We start from the raw sequence: 17,742 nt of genomic DNA, 5'->3' as shown, positions 1-17,742 counted from the left end.
TCTTAAATTTAAGTTGAGCATTTCAAAGGACTTCGGGAATGAGAGAGTGTGTTTGAGGCACAGACATTCCACATGGCTGGAGTGTATGGAACTCAGGGAAGTGTTGAATAGAATGAAGCTGAGAGGCTAGCCATGGATGTGGAATTTTATCAGGTTAAAAGGAAACCATTGCAAGATTTTAAGAAAGGTTAGACTTAAGCATGGTTAGATAAGTCTTTAGCCTTTTTTAAAAGAATTGAGTTCTAGTACCAATCCTGCAACAAGTTTATACTTTGACATGTCCATCACTATATTAAATTGTTTTTTTTAATTCCCAGGAATTTTTAAATTGTAAAATATTGACATAGATTCTATGTTAAGTTTGATGTGCTATTTGCAGTTTCTTCCTACTCTGAATCTACTCAAAGAGTGAATACATCAGAAACAGAAGAATGAAATTGTTAATGGGGAAAGAAGAGACATGAGTATTCCCTGATGACTAGCATACCAACTTGCCCCTCTATTTATGTGTATGTGTGTTTTACTTTGGTGTTAGTAAAGATTGCTTATTATGGTGAGATATAATAAAGTAAAAAATATTTTTAGTCTATATTCTTCTATTGACCCAGGTACAGGTGCTATCATAATTGCTGAGATTATTTGCATATTGACTTTGCATGAGGCATTTACATTTTTAAACCTATCCAATTTACTGACTTAGGCATAAGCAAATACTTTACATTTGCAATTGTTGGCTGATGCTATTATTTGCAAGGTGCCATTTATTGAAAACACATCCACACCGGGTTTTATATTTTCAGATCACTGACCCCTGGTACCTCTTCATAGAGAATGAATAGAATTTGTGGCTATTTGAGCACTGACTAAATAGAACACAAAACAAGATAGATGATAAAAACAGGCATATTTTCATAAGAGGGAGATTTACTTCCACCAACAAGGAAACAAAATACTATAGTTTACAAGTTCTAGGCTTTGTGCTACTTTCCTCTAAATGTGCTTATTAAAATAAGCCCTTAAGATGAATTAGGACTCTTCTTATTTTTTAAAGGCTTCTTAATTAAAACTGCACAGCAAGGGTAAAAAAGATGTTATATTGGATATGAATAGCATATCAGATGAAAATATTGTTATGTGCCTTCCCAGCAGTCCTTGAGGAAAGTATTTGGCAGTTTCTTGGTAACCTGGGTTTTTTTAGGCCTGAAGTGGGGAACAAGGTGTGCAGAAGCCGACTTGGGATGTGCAGACTTCCTGGTGGCCTGGAGACATCTGTGATTCCTGAGGACTTGGCGGGTGTAATTCAGACTTAATTCCAAATTTAAATAAAGTTATGGAAGAATATTTATTGGCATTAAACAGTGTCAATTACCCTTCCAAATTCCACCTTATGGTAGTGCTGAAATTGAACTTTTAGTCTGTGAAGAACCATTTGGAGAAGGGAATGCAAAGAGAAAAAATGTTCAAGGGTTTGATTTAAAAATCATATATCTCCCTTATATCTAAGAACATTGTTTGTCCTATGTTATTTTCACAAAATATGATATTTGGTTATTTTGGTGAGCCTTCTCTTCTGAGTCCCTTTTGCATAAACTCGCTAATAGAAATATCATCACTGATTAACTGTATCATATATAGGTATATTTTGCTTCATCTACATATATTATATACCTTCTGCTGATAGCATTCATGTTCTATGCAGTCTATCTTAAGGGTGTAATTGGAATTTACCATGTTTTTTGTGAATGAAAATTGGATCTGTTGAACTGAGGCTAGAGATGGGGGTGGTGGTAAAAGGCAGGGAGTAATGGGGCCTGAGGAATCATTGCTGAGTAGCTCCTGCTGTCTGAGAAATCCTTCCGTCAAGATGGCGACTGAGCACCAGATGGATGGCAGGATTTCTGGGTTTGGAGCTGAGAATGAGTCAGAAATCAGTAATGAGGAAGATAAAATCAATAACCAGGAAGATAATGTGGCAACCTAATAATGTTTACAGAGGCTTGCCTAAGAAAGAGGTAAAAGAATGGAATCAGGATATCAATCAAGAGTGGAGTGGGACACAGAGCTTGGTTCTTCCTTGAGCGCAGTGTCTGTAGCTTCTTTTTTTTTTTTTTAATTATTATATGGTTGCCAAATGGTATATTCTTTTTTTTTTTATTGACTTTGTAATAATATTACATTAAAAATATATATGTGAGGTCCCATTCAACCCCACCCCCTCACCCTACCTCTCCCCCCCCCCAACAACACTCCCTCCCATCATCATGACACATCCATTGGATTTGGTAAGTACATCTTTGGGCACCTCTGCACCTCATAGTCAATGGTCCACATCATGGCCCATACTCTCCCCCATTCCATCCAGTGGGCCCTGTGAGGATATACAATGTCCGGTGATTGCTTCTGAAGCACCATCCAGGGCAGCTCCATGTCCCAAAGACGCCTCCACCTCTCATCTCTTCCTGCCTTTCCCCATACCCATCAGCCACCATGTCCACTTTTCCCAATCCAATGCCACCTCTTCTATGTGGACATTGGATTGGTTGTGTCCATTGCACCTCTATGTCAAGAGGAGGCTCTGATTCCACATGGATGCTGGATGCAATCCTCCCACTTTCAGTTGTAATCACTCTAGGCTCCATGGTGTGGTGGTTGTCCTTCTTCAACTCCATCTTAGCTGAGTGTGGTAAGTCCAATAAAACAGATTGTAGGTGCTGGAGTCTGTTGAGGCTCAGGACCTGGCTGTCACATTGTCAGTCCAGAGATTCAAATCCCCTAAATATATCTTAAACCCCAACATTAACTGCACCTCCAGCACATTAGCATGAAAGTCTTATGAAGCTTCTTGTAGGCACTAAAATGGCAAGTCTGCATCCTCATTCCCATATGCAGATGGAGCCTGGCTGGCCCAGAGTCTCGGTAAACACAAGCGTAGAACACGTTTAACCCTCTCCCAATGGGTGGGGATAGCTTGTGGTCTAGGACTGCCCACTGAATCTATAGTGTAGATTCAGGGGAATCTACACTATAGAATATTTGCTCCCTGATAGTGCCAGCTGTTCTGCAACCATTCTGTAGCTGTATGGGCTTCCTCACCTCACCCTTTCTCTACCATTTCTGGTATCACCACAAACACAGAAATACAGCCATTTGCAAAAGCATTTCAAAAGGATCTCCTTGAACAAGGAGAGCTCTAACAATACTCTGAGCTTTGGCCTCCGTATTCGAGTGATTCTCTTTTGTACAGGCTCCAAGAACAGGTCATGAGGCTTATACATTGCAGGTCTTTGGCTGTTCCTTGGCAAATAGAGTCAAGAGAAGCATCTAAAGTTCCTGGACCAGAAATAAGTCCTTAAATGGGAAGGCTATCAGACAAGCTGCTAGGCAAGTAGATATCCATATAATTCAAAGTGCCATGTTGTTTAAAGTGGAATACAGCAGCATTGATTAGATTTGGCAGAATTTTCATCAAATTCTGAGAATTTTGGTAAGATATTTGTGAAAGAAAAAAGAATAAAAAGTGAGGCAAATGGCAAAGGATTTCTAAGTTAGAAAAAAATTGCCTAATATTTTTCTTTTTGAATAGGTACAAATTTTTTTTGTCTATTTTATGTACTTAAGTAGAATGTTTGAAGAATTATTTGTTAAATATTAATAGGGGAAATTTGATATCTTTCAGTCATTTCTTTTACCCATTTGTGTCATCAGAAATAGGTTTATGAGCTAAAAAATATCTGTTTTCATAACATTAAGTGCTAACAAAATGAGAATGAAAAATATTAGAACCATTGTGGACATCTGATTTAAGAAATTGACTTCATCTCTTTACAAAGCAAGGTGCAGCTTGGAAAGAAAATAAAAAAACAGATATGAAACAGATTTTTCATCACATCCAAAAGACCACAGTCTTCACTTTATGCCTGAAAAACTTCATACGAATATTCATTACATAGAAAGATCCTTCCCCAACTCCCTAACAGATAATCGTTTCAAATCATGAAGTCAATGTGTTTATGAAATACAATAGGATAAGGTAAGTGTAGTATTTCTTCATGGGAATTTCTTCCCAGCATTTCTTGGGAGATTTATGTTTTCAGAAACTCAATTACTGAGAAAAACCAGTAAAGAAATCGGGAAAGTGGAACAGTAGTATCATTCTCCTGTAAAAATTAAAGATTAACCATCAACATAGAGAAAATGTTGAAAGAATCTACTGACATCATGTCAGAAGCTGGCATAAGGCGCTGAAGGTTAAGGGGGGTATTTCCAAGATTGGGACAGATGAAAGCAGGCAGATTACTCTGATCAGTAATCCCCATTTGTAGCTGTTGACTTGGGCAAGGCCCTGTCAGTTAAAAATGTTGAGACATTCTTACAAATAAAGCAGGTAGTGATAACTGTATATGCATTAACTACTTTAGACTCTGAATGATCTTCTAAGAAATTACAAGAATCAGAAGCAAATTAAGTCCTTACTTAGGCAGTTTCAACTTGTAACTCCTTGTAATGCTGTTCACCTAGCTAGAGGATCTGCATGTTATATTATTTGCATGCTGCCAGATGATTGTCTGTGTTTGCTGGTGTTTGAATATGTAGTACAGGCAATAGAGGAAATGCAAAGAGAAGATGTGAATATGTGGAAAACATTGCAACATCCAATTAGAAACAGATCTTAAATCTGAATTAGTAGGAGAAATGTCAATTTCAGTGACAAAACAAAATTCAAGGCAAGCAGACAAAAATATTTTCACTTTAAAAACGAATGAGTTTTTAGGAAGAAAACATGCCCTAATGCTCAACTTGAAGACGGCCTTTACACCATTAACAATTTGACCAATGTTAATAAGAAATTAAATAAATTTTTCTCATGTCTGGAATATTTGTTGTGAAATAAAGCTCAAGAGGGTGGAAAAATTAACTATTTTCTGTTTTAAACTTTCAGTTTAAGAATAACTTATTTTGAATATTTGTTATATAACCTTTCGTTTTTAAGTGCTTTTTGTTAGCACTTAATGTGTTCCATTCTTTTAATGTTTTTTATTATTAAATATCTGCAGTATATAGCAATAATTTTCACATTATTAGAATATATAATTGTCACAATGTATCAGTTCATAATAACAAATCATGTTTATTTTTTGTTTTTAATAGATCTCTGAAACTTACAGTTTCACAAAAAATGATTTATCATATATAATTATTATTGCCACTAATTATTATTTTAAAACATGTCACTAAAATGTTATGAAAAATACAGTAAACATGGTTTTGGGATTTCCTGGACATTCTTGGGAATTCTGACCTCTCATTCACAGATCCTAAAGACTGTTATCTTTGGGAATTAGAAACACTAGATGAGTGGATTTTTTTTAAACTAAGTTTTATAATAAAGGAGAATTTATTCCAAGATTTATAATAAAGGAGAATTTATTCCAAGATCAAGATGCTAGAGTAGATATGGATTTAACTTAATTGATATAATGATTTATAATTTGGCATATTCATCAAGGCAAATGCTATTAATACCCAGTGGGTCATCACACACTTGCATATTCTATGCATTTATTCATTCCTTCGTTTAATGAATAGTGTGTACTCTATGCCAGGCACTGATCTAGATTCTGGTGGTGCAGGACTAAACCAAAGAGAAAAAGTTCCTGTCCTGAAGAGGAAAACTAGCAATAAAATGAGCAAATATATATAAACATGACACCAGCTGTATCTGGGCAGGCAAAATGAAGAAACGTTACCTTTTTTACCATTTGCTATCTTTCCAAAGCCCTTTATGGGTCAAACTGCATTTCAAACTTCTGGGTCCACACACATCCAATTATAGTGTTTAGGGCAGGAACTGGACTTTGTCTTTGAGGAAAATTGGGCTATCCTTGTTCTGGGATAGGCCTGATGATAAATTATTCCAAAGCATCTTTCTACCCCCCTCTTCCTTTCTTTCCCATCTCCCTTTCTCCTCTTCCTTCTTCCTCTTTTTCTTCTCAAGTGATCTTTTTTCTTTATAATAACTGGGTTCATTTGCTAGAATAATGCTAAAATGTCCTTAGTGCACACCTAAGTTCATATAGTTCATATGAGGATACCAAATCCCAGGCAGCTCTACCATAAGTTCAGGTGAAAAGTATGTTAAGATTTTACAATTTCTGGGGGCTACATACATGTATTTTTTTCATATTTTATTTGTAATCTGTCTCATTAGACCCTTATTCTGCCTTAATCCTATTTCTCAGGGTATCAACTGAGCAGCTTTTAACTTTCTCTTTCTTTATCTTATTCAGTGCTCAATTTTAGATTGTTACACAATATTCGAGCCCTAAGAAACACATGGGTTTGTCAGTTTAGAAGTTGCCATCACTGGCTTTTATTCATTCCCCTCTTGCCACCTGCAGTGCGGGCAAAACTCTAACACGGATTTATTCATTGCATATCACGCCTTTGTTCCATCTATTTATAGTTCTCTTAGTTCAGAGACTTGTTAAAAGTCTCTAACTGCAGTAGCCTTCCTAGACAAGGCCTAAAAGCCTTGTCGTTTTCCTTTTTTGTCCTGTTGGAACCTAGACAGCTTGCGAGGAAGTCTAAGCTGGCCAGGGAGAAATATCATGGAGCAGAATCCAGGCTATTTAAATTGTTACTGAAGGCTAGGAAAACGGTGACCTATGTTGTGCAGTTGCCAAGGGAACTCTCAAAAGCCGCGACTTGGATTACAGAAACTACATTTTGGATTAGTTTGTTCCATAGCTATAGATTATTCTGAGATGTGCCGAGTCTATGTGCACTCTAATTAAAAGATACAGGAATCCCAAAGTCAGAACACTCCCGCTCCACCTTTTTTTCTGTAGATTTTTCTCTGGAGGATAGAGCTTAGCTTTTAAGAGCCCACAGAATTTCATCCAAAAGACACTGGCTATGCCGAGGAGGGAGGTGGTGGGTTTTAAATGCTAACATATAAGCATAACATCCAGGCCCATATTTGACCACATGCCAGTTTGGTTCAAGCACATAGAAATTAGAAAAAGAGGTGGCTTTTCCGTTTTCCACTCGCTTCAGCGAGTATATATTGACAACCTCCTATGTAAGATTCTATACTGGGTGCAGCAGTGAGGCATAAACAAGGCAAGTGGACATGTCTGTCTTAAAGGAGCAGAGACTTAGTGAGAGAGAAGGAAAATGAATAACAATAATAAATCAAATAAAAAGTATTGGAGAGTGGTAAAAGTAGAGGAAAAATAAGATGACATAGGGAAGTGTTTAGGAGATAGCAGTTAAAATTTCAATAGAGAGCCCAGGGAAGGCCCAAGTAGAAGTTGCTTTTCAGTGAATACTTAAAAGGAAGCAATGGAGGAGTCACAGGGAAATCACAGGGAAAATACTGGGCAAAGGCCCCGAATGCAAATGGAAATATAAACAGGCATGGAGCGTTGGAGTAACGTATGGCACCAGTGACCAGAGCAGACAGAGCAAGGGAAGGCAGGGGTTAAGCTCAGAAAGATAAAGGAAGTGGGGTGACTTCAAGGCCATAGAATTGTGCTCTAAAAGATGGGAAGCCACTGAAGAGTTCTGAAAACCAGAGTTACATGATCTGACTTAAGATTTTTCACATGATCACTCTGACTGCTGTGTTGAGAGCTAATTGAAGGGCCAGATGGAATAATCCACATGAGAGATGATGGACCTTAGAACTGGAGTGATAGTGAAGGAAGCAGTCAAAAGGTCAAAAGGAGAGATCAGAGATGTCGAAAGCCAGGGTATGAGGTGTTCTGAAAAACAGGTGAAGAAAGTGTTAAAGAAGGAGAGGGCATGATCAGCCCTGTTAATTGCTGCTGATAGGCATGTAAGCTGCATTAAAAACTCATAGTAATAATAGCAATAACAACAAGAAATACAAGACATCAACAAATGCAGCTTCTATTGAGTGCTCACTGCATATTATGGGCTTAACTACCTCATTTTATCTTCAAATCATCTTTGTGAGATACGTACTAATATTTTACATTTTACAGGTAATGGAACTGTAGTTCAGCAAGATTAAAAAACTAACCCAGAGAGGACCAGCTACATAATTTGTGGGGCCCAATGCAAAATGAAAACTTGAGGCCCCTTGTTCAAAAATCATTGAAAAGTTTCAACAGGGAGACAGCTGAGAATTAAACCAACCATGGGGCCCTTCAAAGAGTCATCTCTGTGTGGCTCAATGGGTCAGGCACCCCAAAACTGGCCCACGGCCACTCACGCTAGTCCACGTTAGAGGCCGGCATTTGAGCCAAGGCTGACTGCAATCTAACCTACCTTCCTAAAATGATCCTTTGCCAAAAATGTGAGGCAGTGCACCGTTCGCCAGTGATTTCCCCTAATGGAGTCCCAAGAGGTATTTGCTGGCACTCTCTCTCATTCTGAAGAAGTCGTCAAAACCCAGCAATCCTCTAGGTGAACCCGAAGTCGGCTAGGCCACCTCTGCTGCAGAGGCTCAGGGTAGGAAGCTGGCAGGTTGCCTCCTGGGAGTGCTTCATTCGAAAACAAATTAGGAACTCTGCCTTCCAGCTGTGGCCATGAAATCCATGTGTTTCTACATGAACAGGGATGTGAGAAAAGTAAGATTATATCCAAATTTGATATTTATTTGAGTTGACACTGTCTGCCACGGGTACTAATTTTCAGACCTGCTAAGTGTTTATTGCCAGGTGTTCCTTTTCAGTCTCAGGCATTACACCTCTGAAAGCATTTGTTGACTGACAGAAAATTCCGCCTTATCAGCATTAGGAACAGTGGAATTAAACACTCCTTTCTCACACCTGCCTTTATCTAGCCTCATGGTTACTAAATATCAATTTCTCCTTTTTTTTTTATTTGGTCAGTCTTCATGTGAAGTACCACTGTGCCACTGTTACAGCGCTTTAAATTAGTTTCACCACAGTCATCAGCTTTGTGATTATCTCTGCTTCTTGAACACCTGGTTGGATTTTTAAAATTATTTGCCATCTGGTCAAATACCAAGTAATTATAACAGCTTAATGGCAGGATAAAATACTGTTTATTAACAGAGTTGATAGTCTTGAAAGAGTTAGGTAGCATTAAATTAAGCTCTACTCTTAACTTGATAAATGTGTTCCCTTCATGGACTTTAAAGATGTTACTCTTAAAGGCGTCCTTGAGGATAAGTAGGTTTTATGCATTGAAAATATACTATATCCTCCGCTAAATAAAGAGATGTCCAATTTTAGCAATATAAAAAAGCAACTGGGGTCTTGAAATTTACATATATATATATATATTTTTTTTCTTTTCCTTGAACATATCCAGGATCAAATTCTTTTACCCCATTATCTAGAGCAGGCACGAAGGGACACACTTACTATTTTCCTCTTGGAGCTGTATCTAAAGCTAGAAATGTAAGGACTAGCCCAACTTTGGTTTTACTTGTAGCAAAATTAAGCACATTGTATACTTTTAAGAGCTTTCACAATTACAGTTAAGATCCTCCATAGAAGCTGTAAAACTTGCAAGCAGTAGACTCTCTTACTTGCCTCACAGCCTTTTCTTCTCAGTCACAATGGCCAGCCTGCTTAGTCTTGCTTCTCTCTTCTTTCCATTCTCTTATTCTGCCTAGAATGGTAACTAGCATGGCACCCTGCATCCTTACAAAAAATCAAAGCTAAAGTGTAAAGATACTCGGGATCTACTTTTGGTACTGAAAACCAGGCCATAAGTGACCGTCTGCAAGTCAGTGAGAGTTCTGAGGGCTCCTGCCTCTTTGACTTAAAGTCTGCAGTACAAGAAAGCATTTCCTAAGATCTGGAGGCATATGTGAAGGCAGTATTTCGGGGGAGGACCGGGGACATCACTGGGAATAATGGGTCAACCACACTGTTTTACATTTAAGTTTGCATGAGAAGCTTGAATAGTCTGTATTTCCATGGTACCGGACGAGCTGCACAAAGAACAGTGGACTCCCTTTCACCAGGTGCAGCCCCCTCTCACCCAGACACGTAAACAGAGAGCCACTGCCCAGAAACTGCCTCCTACAGTGAGGACGATGAGGCAGGCCTCTTACCTGCCTCTGCTCCCCACTGCGCTAACACCATCGAACGGGTTTTTCATGAAACAATTGTCTCTTTGTCAGGTGCTTTGCACACAAAGACAGCTGGGAACCTACAGAAAATATATCCCTGAACTAAGGTGTCAGTGTGTTCTACTGGGAGCTAACAAAACTCAACCTGCCATGCTTGCAAGTATTGGATTCGAGTGTTTACATTTCATATTTGAGTCTAGATGCCAGAAACTCTTATGAAAACATAATTGTTTATGTATTATGTATAAACAAAAGCACCATTATTTCAGGAACCTGCAAGCTTGAAAAATGTATTTGAAGTGAAAATATACTGACAACCCATGTCTTTGCATCTTTTTGAGAAAGTTAGAGGTAGGATTAATTGTACACATCCCAGAGTTCACCTGACTTTTATGTAGTACCTTAATGAGGACACTTGGTCATCTGCTAGAAAATGATACAATTTACTTAATATTAAGAGGGGGAATTCCCTCTTAATGGCTAACGTGGCCAACTTATGAGCCAGTGTCTTAATAAGGACCCCTTACATATTGAACTTGGAACTGTGCATCAGAAGTAAACCAGTCCAATGCAGGGACTAAAATGAATGCCATATTGTAAACAATGCTGGCTAAAATAAATGACCTGTAATTAACAGAATAAGAAGGGAATATTCACCAATCAGCCCACAGCTTTATTTGAGTATCATCTTTGACTTTGGTTGGACTGTTACTCAGAGGGCAGTGATGTTAATGGGTATGATGCCACTACCTGGCCCCCAGGGGTAAATCAGGGATGGCTCAGCTGCCAGGCACACGGGCCAAGCACCCGATTCCTGGGTGAAGCTGTGATGCCCCCTGTGCATTGTCTGCTGTGAGGCTCCCTGTGTGAATGGATCTGATTCTATTTTATCACTAAGGCGCAGAGTAATGGGATGCGCTACTTTATCTCAAACACTTGGAGGCTGTCAATAGCAAGTGAAGAGAGCACTCCACTGTCAGATTGTTGTATTTAAAGAAAACACATGCTGTGTTTACTGAATTTCTACATTAGCAAATGTTTTTCCAGTGTGAGCTTTATGTTAATCATCACGGTTCCAGCTTTTTCTTTTTCTTTTTTTTTTTGACATCCCTCTCTTTCGAAAAGTAAAACACAAGGTTGGAAGGTTAGTGTGGACTAACAGGCCAGATTGAATTCCTAATGAAGAGGACTAAAATAAATGGTTAATAAGCACAACTGTTAGAAGAGAAACCATGACTTCATAATATAATCACAGACTCAGTAGCATTGTTTAAAAAAAAAATGACCTGGCAGGCACGACTGCTAATAAAACTCTCCCCTGTGGCCATGTACAACTTCTTTATGAGGCTTAGGCACATTAGTGTTCTCTCTAAAGATTTCCAAAGAATTACTGAACCACAAATTAAGCACATTTTACATTCAGTCTCCTTATCAAACTTGGCTCAGTGGGGTCACTTGGCAGGTTTCAAAATATCCAGTTAGATTAATCACTCTCAACAAACTAATATGCTCTGAATAATATACCAGCACTAATCAAAAATCAGAGCTTCCCTGATTAAGAGGTAGTAAGCACTGGTCATTTAAACGACCATCTGACCCTCATTAAGCCACAGAGAGAACGAGCAGGCATCTGGTTGCTGCAGTCTGTCAGTGCAGCTGACATGAACACTTCAAATTTCATATTCTCCATCACAGCTGTACTGTGTCCTTGGCACACATGGCTCATCGCTGACGTGAACACCCCGAATTTAATATTCTCCATTATGGCTATACTGTGTCCTTGGCACACATGGCTCATCGGGAATATTTAATGATCTGATGAGGGCTACATAAAAGCGCTTCATTTTGAAAACTTTCCATCCAGAAATTCATAGTTTCAATTAAATACAAAATGGAAAAGTGCATCTTTATCAGGTACTGTGTTTGGCCCTTTAGAAATAGCAGTAAAAAAGGTGGATGTAGCTCAGTCCCTGTCCTCATGGCTCTTGCTCTCTAGTGATGATTCCAGGTAATTGATCTTGAATCCCTTCCTTTCTAAAATGTAATAGACAGACTATACTGTCATTAGTGATTAGAAAGAGCCATGCCTGGGTGCCTGTTTTACATTCCTCCCCTGCTCTTTCTTCCATGTAGACTCCTCCCCATCACAAAAAATATTAGTAGTGAAATAAAATGATGAGAGTTAGTTTGTAGAAGATAATGGAAATGATACTAGTTCAGATAGACACAACAGTTAAAGGTGTGAGTTCCAGAACCATGCTACTTGGGTTGTAAGTCCTAGCTTTGCCATTTATAAGATATCCCACTTAGACAATATTTGTAACCTCTCTGTGCTTTGGTTTCCTCATTAGTAAAATGCAGGTAATCATAGTGCTTCCTTCCTATGGCAGCTGATACCTTTGAATGAAGTAAGAGGCATAAAGTACAGTGCCTGGGACACAGTGAGTACTCAGTAAATGGTAGCCTTTCTTACTCCTTTATATCTTATCATGGCGCTGCATGGGGAAACAATTGTGATGGAGAGAGTGTGGTGCAACTTTGAGATGTAGGCCACTCATAATTAGCACCTGAATTTACTGCACCAATACTTGGAAGTCCCACTCAACACAGATATGCTTCACTTGAATTATACATAGCCATGCTGTGAAATAGGGCAGGAAGGATATTTGCTGGTGATAATGAGGGTAATTAAAATTTCAGGTACGGTGTTAACCACTTGCAGTGTTGTTAGAGTTGCCCAGCGAAGAAAAAAAGCAGTGAGAAAGATTTATATTCTGAGGGACATAGGAAAGAAAAAAGAATTTAAAAAAACGAAAATTCTGTGTAAGCCTTGGCAGTGACAATGATTCCCATGATTTACACCTCTCCCTGCCTCACCCAGACCTATAACAACACCCGCTTTGCTAATAACTTTTGATGGCTTTTCACTGCAATACAAGTTAATAATTGGAGCTAGAAAATCTAACAATTACAAGTTCAACTTTCCATCCAAAAGACCTAGATTCAAATCATGATGGTGCCACTTACCACGTTTTAACTTTGGGCAAGTTAATCTGACACTTACTAGTTTGTTGGGTGGTGTGATAGGTTGAACTATGTACCCCAGAAAAGAACAGGTTCTTACTCTTAATCCATTACAAGGTGAATCCATTACAAATAGGACCTTTTGAAAATGTTATTTTTAGTTAAGTTGTGGCCAGATGATGCAGGATGGGTCTTAATTCTGTTACTGGAGGCCGCATAAAGAGATAGCCATGGGCAGGAGCTGGAAGCCAGAAGCCAGAAGTCAATGAAACCAGGGAGAGAAAGGAGAGGACATGGCCATGAGCATGAGGCATGGACACAAGCCAAGGAACACAAAGCATGGCGGGCAGCCAGCACCAGAATGTCAGAGACTTGGGGCAGAAAGCACCGCCCTGCTGACATCTCCGCTGTGGACTTCTCCTAGCCTCAAAACCACCAGCCAATACATTCCCATTGTGTAAACTAACCCATTGTGAGGTATTTGTTTTAGCAACCTGGAAACTAAGTTACTTGTCTTAGTTTTTGCAAACAAAAAACAAAAAACAAAAAACACCTTTTTTGAAAAACCTGTTATGCAATATAGTCTAACTCAGTGGTTCTCAAAGTGTGATCCTGGAGGAGTGTTTTATCAGCATCATGTGGGAACTTGTAAGAATGTAGATTCTTGGGCCCCATCCAGACCTCCTGAATTGGAAACTCTAGGGGTGGGACCAGCAACTTGTACTGCAACAATTCCTTCAGCTAACATTTGAGCACAACTATTTCTGGATTAGAGAGAGAATCTAGAGCTACACTGCCTGGGATTGAACTACCATCCCTCCTGTTACTAGCTCTGTAACCTAGGGCAAATTGCTTAACCTCTCTGGGCCTCTGTTTCTTATTTGTAAAAATGTAGATAGTAATAGAATATCCTCAGTAGGGTCATTTTGTGAGGAATAAATGAGTTAATGCATATAATGCACTTAGAGGAGGACCTGGAACATTGACTATGCACACATTTTGCTGTTCTTACCTAAATAAGAATATTGTTACTTGTCCTGTGGTAAAAATAAAATGAGATAAATTAATATAATAAAATTCCTGATATATTTACATGATCAAGTAATCATCACTGTTTTTATTACCTAGAATTTCAACTCATTATAGGCACTTATTAAATATCACAAATAGTTTCCTGAAGAGCAAGTAGAGGTTATAATCAAAGTGCTTGGAATTTCCTTAAGAGCAAACTGTCCCCGCCTCCCGATTCCTTGCTAAGCCATAGGGGTCCCTATAATATGTTACTAAGTGAGTAATTGCATTTAGAAATGCTATCCCGACCTCCAGATAATGTTGAAGGGAAAAACTGCAATTTGTTCTTCAACAAAGCTCAATTGGCTGCTCAAGATGAAGAATTCAATAGTTTCTATTTTAAACACTGCTTGTGATACTTTTTGTGACATTTCATGATTATTTTTAAGACAACAAGTGCTCTGGTTAATTTATGAACGTTTCTTGTTGAATATAAAAGATATGTTTTATTCCATTTTCAGCAGGCATTAATATGCAAAGATTCTCAGAGACTGTTCTGTATCGCCATCTATATTAAAATCACCTGGGGTGTTTATGGTTAAAAACAAAACAAGACAACAAATGCATTTTCTTTCTACTAGAATGAAAATCTCAGGGATGCATGCTAGTGTTTAGGAAGCACAGTTTTAAGGAACAATAGTACATGACAAAATGAACTAAAGCCAGTACTTCAGAGATGTTTAAAAGAATAAAAGAGATAATGTTGAATAAAACATAAATTCAGAAGAAAGACATGGCTATATGTGAGAAAGAAGATGAGATAGTATGGAAATAAATCAAAGATCCTACAGAAGCTTGGACCAGTAATTATAAAGACAACATAGGCCACCTTTTTTTTTTTTTCCCAATTGAATTGCAGAACCACTAAAGTTCCAGCTATGTATATTTTAGACATGTTGAGTTTTGTCTATCCTTTCAAAGCACAAAATTCTATAACCCCCTGATTATATAGATGCAGATAAGGGTCCCTAAGGCTCCCAGCTCACCATCCCTGAAGGGGAATATTAATCTTTTAATGAGGTGTTCCAAAAGCAACCACCTGCCATGTGCACCACCTGCCATTTTTATATGTTTTTCTGCAGTTGCTTTAGAAATAGAGTACAAAGGATCTTCCGTGTTTCTACAAGTCTGCTTAAGGCCAGGTGTGTCTCTGTGACCCAGAGATAAAAGTTTCTCTCCTTCTTCCTAATGCACAAAGAGCAAAGATAAAGAGGAATGAGATTTTTAAATTTTTTCCTTGGACAGGTGCAGTGAACAAAACATACTTAGATGAGGAAACACTTCTCTAGGATATTTAGTGATTTTTAAATAATTCATAGCTGAAAATAGGGAAAATCTGACTTGATCCTCAGATAATTCATCAAACTCCTTTCGAGTTTGTTACCATGAAACCCTTTCACTAGTCCTATTAAAACAGGACTGTGTTGTTACTTATCTAATTCTCTTCTCTGATATTCCTCTAGGGAGGTACCCATAAGCTATTAAAATAGGGGGATATAGAGAAGAAGGAACTGTCTAAACAGTTCATGAGATGAATGACTGGTCATCAAATTAGTGGGGATTATTTCTAGGTTAACTTACTTTCAGAAAACAAGAGTTAAAATGAAATAGTATGAGCCAATAATGTGTATGCATGTTGGGTGGGTTTGGGGGGCAGGTTGGATGACTGTATCTAGCAAACTGGCAAATTAGGCCATATGAAATATTGTTACCAAAACACCTAGAAGTGCTGGACAAAATGTAACAAATATACTTTTAAATATAGAGGTTAGCTTGCAGGAAAGTAGGAGAAATTCCCAAGGTTCAAAAGCAGAGAGAAAACTACAAACCACAGTGGTAAGTGGGCTGCTCTGGGAGTTTTGCCATCCTCTTAACCTAGATGCAAGCATTTAATGGTCATGAAAGGGGAAATCATGCACCCAACCAACATATGGAGTTGAAATTGAAAAGATTGCCTTAGTTCTAGTCCTTGTAAGGGGTAACGCCCAATGGAAGTTTCAAATAAAAATAAATTATACATTGATCTAAAAAGAAAACATGAAACCTATCTATCATGGCTTGGGCTTGTGAAAAAAAAAAATCCATAACTTCCCTGAAAATGGTCATCACTAGTCTCATATAAAGGTGGGTTTGAGGTTTCAATTTACACTATCTTAGGACCTTACATCCCCCAAATGAAAAAGTAATATAAAAGGTTGGAAACACTGCTGAGATATCTGCGGAAGCAAAGGCAAAATTTCTTTGGAGTCATAACTTTTTAACCTTGGTGGTATACAATTCCCATCCATACAACCCTACTGGAAATGTACTCAAAATGCAAACTCACAAAGTGAATGGGGACTCTGGCCACAAAGAGCAAGAGCTGATACAAACTTCAAAACAGGATGTAGAACCCCAAGAGCTTCAGATAATAGAATTAATATCGATAGAAACTATCAAATCAGTATGTTTAAAAATGATAACAGAAATTTTGAAAAGAACATTAACAAAGGATTTTAACAGTACAAGAAATGAACAAGATACTGTCAGTCAAGCCTGGTCATAACTGAGAAGAAAAGAATAGTCAGAGGAAGGCAACTTGAGTTTGGGGATTTCCTGCATCACTTACTACTAGCTTTGCATTTTTGACTAAGTTAGTTAACATTTCTCTGCATACTCTGATCTTTTTTTTCTTTTAATATGCTTCTTTATTTTTTATTTTTAAAAGAGACTTAGATTACATAAATGTTGCACAAAAAATATAGGGGATTCCCATATGCTCTGCTCCCCAGCCCTCCCACATTTTCCCACATCGGCGACATCCTTCATTAGTGTGGTATATTTGTCACAATTGATGAATACGTCTTGGAGCATTGCCACTTAGCAATGATTATAGTTTACATTGTAGTTTACACTTTCTCCTGCACAATTTTGTAAATTATGACAAGTTATACAATGGGCTGTGTCTGTCTTTGCAATATCATTCAGGACAATTCCCAAGTCCCAACAATGCCCCCAAATTACACCTATTTTTCCCCTCTCCCTCTCCTCAAAACATGCACTGGCCCCTGCCTCCACATCCATGATCTTTAAGATATCCTATTGGCTCTCCTGTTAAAGGCAGAGACTACGCAAGATTACACCTTAAGATCTATAAAAAATTGAGGATACAGTTAAGAAAGTCTGATGGAGGCAATATAATGATATGCTACTACACTTGACACCAACTGTCTGGTAGAGAGAATGGATGGAGAACTCAGTGGGGAGGGCTGGCCACAGCTGGGAGTCAGGTGCAAGGTGGAGGCCCCCGGCTCTATTTGCCCCTTTCACAGACGTGACTCTCTGACTGGCAGGACCCTAGGCACCCATTTGGTGTCATAATGACCATGGGACGCAGGTCAGCACGACTCACAGTTTGCTTGCTAGTATATTATCCTTTCTTATATAGATATTTTCACTTTCAGAATGTGAACTTCATTTGTACAGATTAGAGTTCTTTATTAAACATATGATTAAACATCAGTACAATTTTGAAGTTGAACTCTGTTCAACATAAAGCATTATTTCAGTATAGACTAGAGGCAGGGAGGGAA

This window comes from Dasypus novemcinctus, chromosome 17 (assembly GCF_030445035.2).
Source record: "Dasypus novemcinctus isolate mDasNov1 chromosome 17, mDasNov1.1.hap2, whole genome shotgun sequence".
Lineage (NCBI taxonomy): Eukaryota > Metazoa > Chordata > Mammalia > Cingulata > Dasypodidae > Dasypus > Dasypus novemcinctus.
This window is presented reverse-complemented; position numbering follows the sequence as displayed.